Source organism: Amia ocellicauda, chromosome 6 (genome assembly GCF_036373705.1).
Source record: "Amia ocellicauda isolate fAmiCal2 chromosome 6, fAmiCal2.hap1, whole genome shotgun sequence".
Classification (NCBI taxonomy): domain Eukaryota; kingdom Metazoa; phylum Chordata; class Actinopteri; order Amiiformes; family Amiidae; genus Amia; species Amia ocellicauda.
In genome coordinates, this window is record NC_089855.1 from 41,856,483 (window position 1) to 41,866,576 (window position 10,094).

At 42.7% G+C, this 10,094-nt stretch overlaps 1 non-coding gene across 1 annotated transcript; it reads right to left on the bottom strand.

Moving 5' to 3' along the window:
• Window positions 1-955: 955 nt before the first annotated feature.
• On the bottom strand, window positions 956-1,070 carry LOC136751919 (U5 spliceosomal RNA). Its single transcript, XR_010817106.1, has one exon. It is a non-coding gene; the product is annotated as a U5 spliceosomal RNA (small nuclear RNA).
• Between the last annotated feature and the right edge of the window lie 9,024 nt (window positions 1,071-10,094).

Sequence of the window (10,094 nt, forward strand, 5' to 3'; positions counted from 1 at the left end):
GCATGGCTTCTGCATGGCGTCTTTGCAACAAACTCTATTGCACATACAGTGGACCCCAGAGTGAGCGACACCTGCCCCTACTGCGGGGAGAGAGAGACACTTTTTCACTGTTTCTGCCACTGCCCTAGATTAGAGCTGCTGTTCACTGCAGTGGAGAGCCTGTTCAAGCAGCTGGGCCTCCTTTTCTCACGCACTTTGTTTATTTTGGGAGTCCAGTACAAGCAGCGCCAATGACATGTTTGTCAGTTAGCAAACCTTCTAGTGGGGCAGGCAAAGCTGGCTATCCTGAGCAGTAGGAGAAGTCAGACTGAGCGCAGCAGCAACAGTGTGCACTCTCCCTCTTCAGGTCTCTCGTAAGCTCCAGAGTGCGACTGGATTACAATTTCTACAGCCTGACGGGAGACCTGGACACTTTTCTGCAGATGTGGGGGGTCGGGGCGGCCCTCTGTGCCATTGACTTTGGACATTTTAACCAACTGGTTTAATTCACTTGAATATTTTATAGGTAGCACGTGTGTAGTGGTTTTTATTGAGCGTTTTTAGAATAGGTTGTGTTTTTATGTCGGGAGTTTTTTTCATGTCTTTTATGTGTTTCTAGTTTGTTTTAATTGTTTTTTTTAGTAAAATAAAGGTGTTAAAAATCAAAAAATCTCTCTCTCTCTCACACACACACATAAACACAGCCAGCAAGACACACAGAGCCAGCCAGCTCAGCGATGACATCACGAACCTCTCTCTGAGCTGACTGCTATGACATCACAGAGCACGTGCATTCCATTGCTTGCCGTCTGTCAACCTCTCAGTCACTGCCAGCCAGACTGCCTGGCTGGCTGGATGGGGGGGCTGTTTGCTGCTGCTGCGTACCTTAGCAAGCTTATTTGCTTGACCGGCCTTCCTCCTCCTCCGCCCACATGCCCACCTATGCCCGATCTGCTGTTCACCTGGATCACAGCTCCGCCCCAACAAGGAAGAGCCTCCCAAGAATGGTACAAACTCATCCACGTTCCCCTCCATGGAAAGCTTTAGCAAAAGGCAAAAGCATTATAAGTAATGAATAGGAACCCGAGTCCAAGACGCTTCCGACCAGCCATACATATTTGTGTGTATTAAAGATCACATTTTATTACATTTGTTTTTCTGTACTTTATTACATCTTATTGTGATTTATAATTATATTGTTTATTTTCCATATATATGTATGCATGTTTGTATGTATGTTTGCATGTCCAATTGCTTTGACAATACAAATGCACTGAATAGAGAGAGAGAGAGAGAGAGAGAGAGAGAGAGAGAGAGAGAGAGAGAGGAGAGAGAGAGAGAGAGAAGTGCTAGGGCACATCTGTAACATAAACTAGGGAACATTCGTCACATGCTTAGGGAACATTCATAACATACAGGGAACATTTGTAAAACGAATTAAGGAACGTTGGTGACATACTAAAAGGACATATACTGGAAAGATGTTGGGCACATTTGAAACAACAAAAATGGCACTTGGTTATTTATTAGGGACATTTATACCAGTCTGTGCAAATATCTATGCATATTCCAATGTTTGCTGCAGGATTTACAGATTGAGTGAGGGGGTCAATATGTTTGATTCAGAAGTAACCACTGCTTCCTCAATTTTGTTTTAAACATAATTTAAAAGAAAAGTGGGCTATACATTGGTCTTGAAAAAAGGAGCAGTGGTCCCTAAGACAATTCTTTTAGTTCTTTGACACAATTCCTAAATCCCATTTTCTGTAAAATATGTTATCAACATGCATTAATATATCATCCAAACTACAATCATACTAATCATGAAAATGTTCATATTATTATATTCTAAGGGTTCTAGTCTATTGTGTATTGTATTTATTATCAGGCCCTTCTCTTATGTTTTAGAGTCATTATTATTATTCCGTACAATACAGGGATTAAATTAAGTATTTTAACCACAAAGTATTGGCTACAGTTATGATGCCTACTTCATTGTTCATATGCATACAGTTTCTGAGGTCTGGACCACTGCACAGTAGTCCCTGGAGTTGTAGTCCAGACCACTGCAAAATTCGTGCTGAAGTGATCTGGATCACCACGCAATGGCCCAAGGACCACTGCAAACTTGGATTTCAATGTTTTTGTGTAATCCATGTTGCTATAGCACCTTCCATGTTCCTTTGTGGTGAGCTGGTTAATTCTGTTCTGGGACAACCACAATCCTGCAGGTTTAATAAGTCTCTCTACACATCAGTCCCTGAGTACCTTCAACCAATGGTCATTTTGACCAATTAAGCCCAAGAATTGAGTCGATTAAGATCTCCTCATTGTGATATGGGGATTCTGAGGGGGGAACATACACGGCACACAGGAACACATCGGTTTGTGTAGAAATGATTTCTTTGCTTATTTTAAGCCATATGTGTGACTCTGCTGTTTTGATGGGCTGTATGGAGTCACTGAGCTCTGCTTTGTACCAGATTATTATACCCCCGGAGTCCCTGCCGTGTCTGACGGAGGGCTTCTTCAGGGAGGGCACTATGACCTCTCTGTAGCCTGAGGGACAGTGACTGGACACGTCTGCCCGACACCATGTCTCTTGCAGGATGATGACATCCTTGTCTCTCACTCTCTGTCTGAACTCCGGGTCCGTGCTCTTCAGCCCGAACACTGAGGAGCCCAGGCCCTGGATGTTCCACATGGTGATAGATAGGGATCGCATTTCTTTCTACTCTAATTAAGCAATTTATATACTCCTTTGGAATGAGATATATCTGGAAATGTGTGAGGTGGAAAGGAAACAAAAAAATAAATATTAATACTGGTGATATGAAAAAATAGGAAACGAATAAATAATAAACAAAACAAAAGAAAACTCCTGACTTACACTCCTATATACATACACATACACACATATATCTACATATATACACATATACGGAAGCATCCATATATCTACATAATTTTTAGAAAATATGTCCATATATATCAGTATATAACTACATTTATACAGGGGTGATTTTCGGATGTGGTAATAGCTAGTCACCTCCTGCAGTGGTTTCTTTGTTATGCACAGTTACTAATCTTATCAGTCGGGTGCAGATGAGGTTGAGCAGGTGTCGGCCACTCTGCTGACCGCTGCTGGGCTGCTCTGTGCATGTTCTGGATGGGCTCCACTCTGGGTCTGCTGTTCTGTGGTCGGGCGTATCCAGGCTGGGGTCTGCGGTGTCCGGACTGGGGAAGGTGGTGTGCAGGTGGAGGGCGGGGGCTCCCAGGGGCCGCTCTCCTGATTGGCTCGGGGTTGTCCTGGGTGGTGTGGGTGCTGGAGAACCTTCTGTGGCCAAGTGGGGGGCTGGCTGGGTTTCGGCCCAGGGCGATGTCTTTGAGTGTCTTTGCGAAGACGCTCACTGCTTGTTTGTGGAGATGGACGTGGTCAAACAAGCTGTGGGCCCCAAGAGTGGGGTGGTGTGCCAGGTGCACATTTGGCATCAGAGCACATCCCCGAGAGATCTCAGCGTTGATCATGTGGATGGTGTTGGGGTGGAAGTCCTTCCTGGGCTGCAGGGTGGAGATGGAGCTGGCCACCTTGTCCTGCTGGGTCCTCAGGTCGTTTGTCTCCTTTTTCTCTCTGTCAGCCAGCGTTTTCAGTGAGTGGAACTGATTTTCAAAGGTGCCCAGGCTGCCCTCGCTGCCCTGTATTAAGACTGTTCCAGTGTGGTACAGATTGATTGTCAGCATGGAGGTGTCTGGGTCGTCCTCCTCACTGATTGACACCTGCCTTCCTTTACTGATGCCTCTCTTTTTAATGTGCCTGTACAGTTGACAGATGGCAGCGTGCCAGGCGTCGGTGTGCTCGGTGTAGAAGACCAGGTTGCTGGTGACTTGCTGGTCTCCAGTCTGAGAGAAGTCGGCTCTGAGAGTCTCTGGGTTGTCCTTCAGTATGTGTTGTCTGAGACTCTTCCTGGCCTGAGCGTTCTTCAGGTGCTCTGGGTAATGGATCGCACAGCTCCTGCTCCTGCTCATTGTATCTTTTATGAATTGATACTTTCAAATTCAAACCTCTGTCACTTTTCAAATGTCAACAGCTTTTCAGTATAGACACAGTTCTGTGTTGATTATACTGTATGCTGTAATTTTGAATATTTTCAAAGTTACAATATTTGTTTGTTTTTCCTATCATGTTACAAATGTTCCCTATGTGAAAGATGCATTATATCTTAACATTGTCAAAACAATTAAAAATATACAGATTATTACTTTCCGTAAAATTATATCACATTGCTATTAACTATGTGTGTCAGTAAAAGTTTAAAATATCCTGACAGTTTTTTATTGATCCTGCAAAATAAGTGTTTAGGGAACAATTGTAACTTAAAGTCAGGGTTAGTGATAGGGTTAGGGTTATGAATATAATTGATATATAGAATTTTTAAGAAGTGTAAATGTTTACATTACATTTTCATGGATTGTCTGAAAGGTTCTATTTGTGTATTTGAAAGATATACATCTATACAATATCTTCACTATTAAAGATAAACGCATTATTATTTTCGGCATTGTTAAAGCTCATTGGTATTACTGTGACATTAGTTTATTATTGAAAAATATAAATATATATGAAAAGGTATCGTAAAAGAAATTAGAAACACCCTATACATTATTTTACTTTATAGCAGGGAGGAATCGCTATGTGTTATGTTGTTCCCCCAAGAACATATTATTTGAGTTGCATGTTGTAAAGCCGGACAGGTTAGAGTGACGCACGTCTTTGTGTTCTGGATAGAGAGGAGTAGTGGCGCTGCACTGCTGTGCTCGGCATTGTATTTGCAACTGCAACTCGGTTCATAAGAGACATAAACAAAAGTGCCAGGAACAATAAATTGTGTCAAGGAGTCCTGATGTAAACTGAACCCCAAACAACATGTCTACCTCCGAAGAGACTCGTTTCACGGTTTACAGACTGGCGGCAGCGAGGGATATTGTTTGCTTTTGTTTTTTCTCTACCGAGGCCGGATGCAGTGAGCTGTGCTTGCGGGTGACTGAGACAAAACCATGTCGGTGTTGAGTGAACTGTACTGTTAAAATCGGAAAATAATAATAAAAAAAACTTACGAAAGTAATAAACCGCTATGTCAAGTCATTTAACCGCAAATAGCTAAGTTACACAAGTATAAAAATATATATATGGAAAATCCGATAGACAGATTAATTAATGTTGACGCAGCAAATGGAAATGAAGCGATTAATGCAGAAAGACGCACGAATACGACAGAGTAACACATGATCGTGTTGAGCTGCCTCCTTGCTTTCACGGAGATGGGAAGGATAAAGAAAGTTTCTCTCTGTGGAACACGCGTCTGGAATTGGCTGTAAAAGCTGCACAAACAGCACCAGGATCTTGCAACAATTGTACCAACACATTTAAGTGCTGATGCACTGTCATACTGGGTTTCTTTACCCTCTGAAATGCAAAAAGACTATGCTAAAACAGTAGAGACATTAAAATAAGTCTTTGGAAGAAAAGAAAACCTACTGCATTTTCAAACTTTTGTTAATGCAAGACCCCGTCAGCCTAAAGAAGCATTAGAAGTTTATGCAGCCGAAGTAAGCAGACTTGTGCAAGAGGCGTTTCCCAATTACGGACAGCCAGCTATTGAAATTGAGCGTTTTAGACGTTTTGTTGCTGGTTTAGACCCAGTGCTGCAGGCAAAGTGTTATGAGCATGGTGCAAGTAGATTGGAGGAAGCCCTAAAAATGGCTTGCAAGTGGGAGCGGGTCAGGAAGCATTAAGAACTGCCTCTTCACATTTCTAAAGCACAATAAATGAGAAGGTTCTGGAACAACCATCTATATGTAAATCTGGAAATATCCTAACAGCTATGGTGTCAAGCAAGTCCATTTCATCTACGTCAGAGGAATCCCCCAAATTACTACAAGCTATTGCAGATTTAACTGCAGATGTAAAAGCATTCAGAGTAGAGGTGAGCCAGTTGAAGCAACAGCAAGAAAATCTCAAACATGGGCACAGCCAGTACAAAGAGGGGAAAAAGGACCGTCAGCCCTATCCAGAATGGATGAAACAAGAGCAATATCGTGCATCACGAAAAGCATCCCCTGATGGGTATAATTCTTCCTCTAGATCACAAAGAGATGTTTCTTCACCTTTATAGAAACATGTCTCCTGGACCAAGACCCGGACATCATTCCCTACATAGGCAAAAATATGAAAGGTGGTCTCCATCACCAAGCAACCGTTACTATTCAAGAACTAACAGTCCTAGCAATCGCTATCACTCATCTCACCCTGATCAGCACTGCAGTTCAAGATATTCTCGTAGTCCATCTGCATCCTACTCACACTCAAGGGACAGGTACACCAGGAGAACACCCAGTCCACATCACCATGAGAGAAGGCCTGATTGCAGATACAGCAAACGTCATCTTTGCTTTGATTCTGAGGATCAGGGAAACGAGTGGTAGCAGGTGCTGCGGGCCAAGTAGCTGCTACATTGAATTACAGGGGTCCAGAGTCTGAAGCTTCAGCTTTAAAAGACTCTCCAACCTCTCCAATATTGTTTTGCTGTTATTGAGGACACTGCTGTTCAAGCCTTCATTGATACTGGTTCACAAATTTCTTTGATCAGTGAAAATTTAAGAGTGTCAATTCCAGCACTGAAGACAAAGTCCATCAGAAAGTCATACGTGTTGGCAAGGTCAGTGACTGGTGAGTGCCTTGATACTCTTGGAACACTAACCATTAGTATTAGACTTGGAGAGGAGGTTTGTCATCATGATGTTCAAGTGATATCTCGGATGGGATTTTCTGCAGAAACACCATGCAGTGATTGATGTACAAGGACAATTACAGTTGTGGAACTGAAAAGTCCCACTGTTGTTTTCTAAGCAAATCACACCTCTTTGTTGCAATGCTGTGACATTTGCGCCAATCTACATTCCTGCAATGACTGAGATGAATATCATGGCAAAGTTGCAGCCATTTACAGAAAATCAAATCTCAACTCCAAATTACTTAGGAATACTGTAACCTGAAGCATGCAACTACCCAGGTCTGTTTGTTGCCAGAACAATGTCTCCAGTGAAGAAAGGATTAACAACCATTGGTGTCATGAATCCTACCAATGACGACTGCCATGTGCCAAGTAACACACCACTGGGAAACTTTTACTCTCTGATAAATCAGGGAGGTGAAGAGTTCCAGGTTATTGAGGCTACTGTGCACAATATCAGGCAGACAGAAGGCACAAATTTACCCACAGTGGACTTCAGTCAGTCTAAATTGAGTGATCCACAAATGGACCAGCTGGAGAACTTACTTTTTAAGTATTGTGATGTGTTTAGTTCACATGAACATGACTATGGCTGCACAGATGCTGTAAATCAACACATTCGAACTGGAGATGCCCTACCGATCCGACAACATGCTTACAGGACTTCTCCAGCTTTGAAGCAGGAAATAGAAAAACAAGTTCAGCAGTTGCTGGCCCATCACCTCATTGAGGAGAGCTGCAGCCCTTGGGCTTCACCTGTTGTTTTAGTCAAGAAAAAGGATGGCAGCTACAGATTTTGCATTGCATTAAGAAATTAAACCCTGTCACCATACGGGACTCGCATCCCTTACCACGGATTTCTGAAGCTTTGGACAGCCTGGCAGGGGCATGCTGGTTTAGTACCATGGACCTGTCAAGTGCTTATTGGTAGGTTCAGCTGGCATCAGAAGACCGGGAGAAGACCGCATTTACCACCGGCAGCGGCTTATACCATTTTATACGGGATGAAGTCTCTTTCCTGGGACATGTAATCACCAAGGGTGGTCTCAGACCAGATTCCAGGAAGCTTGACAAATTGAAAGATTGGCCAACACCAAGAACACCTACTGAGGTGAGAGCTTTTGTGGGTCTCTGTTCCTATTACAGACGATTCGTTAAAAACTTTGCCCAAAAAGATGCAAAACAGTTGGTCTTCTGAACTACAGCCTGAACAAGCTGTTCCTGTAAGACAAACCTGTGAAGATTTAGCAATAGACATTGATGAACTGAAGCAGAAACAACAAGCGGATGTCATTCTGAGAACTGCGATGGAATGGAAAGAAATGGATAACCGAAGACCTACTGCACGACGAATCAAAAACTCCCCGTCAGCTCTGAAAAAGCTCTGGTATGAGTTTCCTCACCTGACTTTGGAAAATGGGATCCTCTGTCAAAAAATTAAAACCTTTCTTCAGAAAGCCTATACTTACCAATTGGTTCTTCCTGAATCCCTCATTCAGACAGCCCTCACTTACCTGCATGGAAATGTCTTCAGTGGACATTTAGGGACTGAACGAACTTTGCAGAGAGCCAGAAAAATCTGCTATTGGCCTTACATGTCACGTGACATTTACAAGTTCTGTACAGAGTGTTTAACATGTCAGACTCGCAGTGCTCCAACACTAAAAGCTAGAGCTCCTTTACAACCTATTGTGGTGGATCGTCCATTCCAGAAAATTGCTGCTGACCTCACCGAGCTACCAGTCACTTTTCAAGGCAACAGGTATGTTCTTGTTGTAATGGATTATTTTACATGCTATGTGAATCTCTTTCCTTTTAAAGATCAGCGTGCAACAAGTGTAGCTCAATGCTTGTTTGAAGACTTCATCCATCAACATGGTATACCTGAGTCCATCCACACTGACCAGGGCAGACAGTTTGAGTCTGATCTGGTGAAGCAGCTGTGTAGCAAGTTGGGAATTGAGAAGACACGAACATCTCCGTACCATGCCCAATCAGATTGCATGGTGGAAAGACTGAACCGGACATTAAAAGTCCAATTCGCTAAATACATCAACCAAAATGGAGGAGAATGGGACAAATACCTCTCACAGATGGAACTTGCGTACAATTCAAGTGTACATTCCAGTACTGGATATACTTAATTTCTCCTTGCTCATGGTCGGGAACCTTGTCTGCCTGTGGACGTTTTGTTGAACTGCAGTTCATTCACTACTCAAGCAACTCCGGGCACACCAGCTGCTTATGCCCAGGATGTCTTTAACCGCCTGTCACATGCTTTTGACATGGCCGCTGAGTAGTCGAAAGAATCTAAACTACTGCTAAAGACTCACTATGATCAAAATCTTGCTTTTAACCCCTATGCTGAAGGTGATCTTGTTTTCCTTGATGATCCTGCCAATCAAAGGAATAAACTTGCTCCTAGATGGAAAGGGCCACATAGAGTTCTGAAGAGGTTGGATAAAGACGGTTGTCCTGGCGTGACCTATGAAATCACTGACCCAAAAGATCCACGATCCAAATCATGGATTGTACATTACAATCATCGGCTGAAGGCATACAAAGGTCCTTGGTCTGACTTACCTGCTCATCCAGAAGCGCCTCCAAAGCTGTTTAGAGATCCTGATGATGCACCTGTCAGTCCGCCATCAACACTGACGGCTTTGTCTGGAGACGTCCCTTACCCACTTCCAGTTCCAGCGAGCTCCAGTCATCACTCGATGCCGTCTCTCTCTCTTCTTTTTTCCACAGCTCCTGTCCAGAGGGATATGCTACCTGTTCCAGGTGTTGTTCCACAGCCTGCTCTAGCACTTGAGCCATGCCCAGGTGTCACCCATTCTTCCAGCCTTCGGGATGCCCAAGTCACAGTGCACCCAGAGACTATGTCTGTTCTCTTACCTCAGCGACCCCAGACTCCTGTGGCATTACCTGCTGGATGTACCTAGTGGTCGTAAAGTTTTGAAACCTGACAAGTTTAAAGATTTAGTTCTTTCTTGGTTTATACCTGTTTTCATGTTACATTACAGTTCAATACAGTAATGGCTCCTAATTTACCATTCTTAAAAAAAAATAAAAAGTTCCTATTGTACTGACATACATCTATTGTGATTTAATTACTGCAACATCAGTTTATCATTTGGAAAATCTAAGTGTATATATATATATATATATATATATATATATATATATAAATGTAACATTAGAAATACTGTATGATTTATTTAATTAAGAAACGAGGACGTTTCAAATAAAGTGGGGGAAGACTGTGACATTAGTTTATTATTGAAAAATATAAATATCTATGAAAAGGTATCGTAAAAGAAA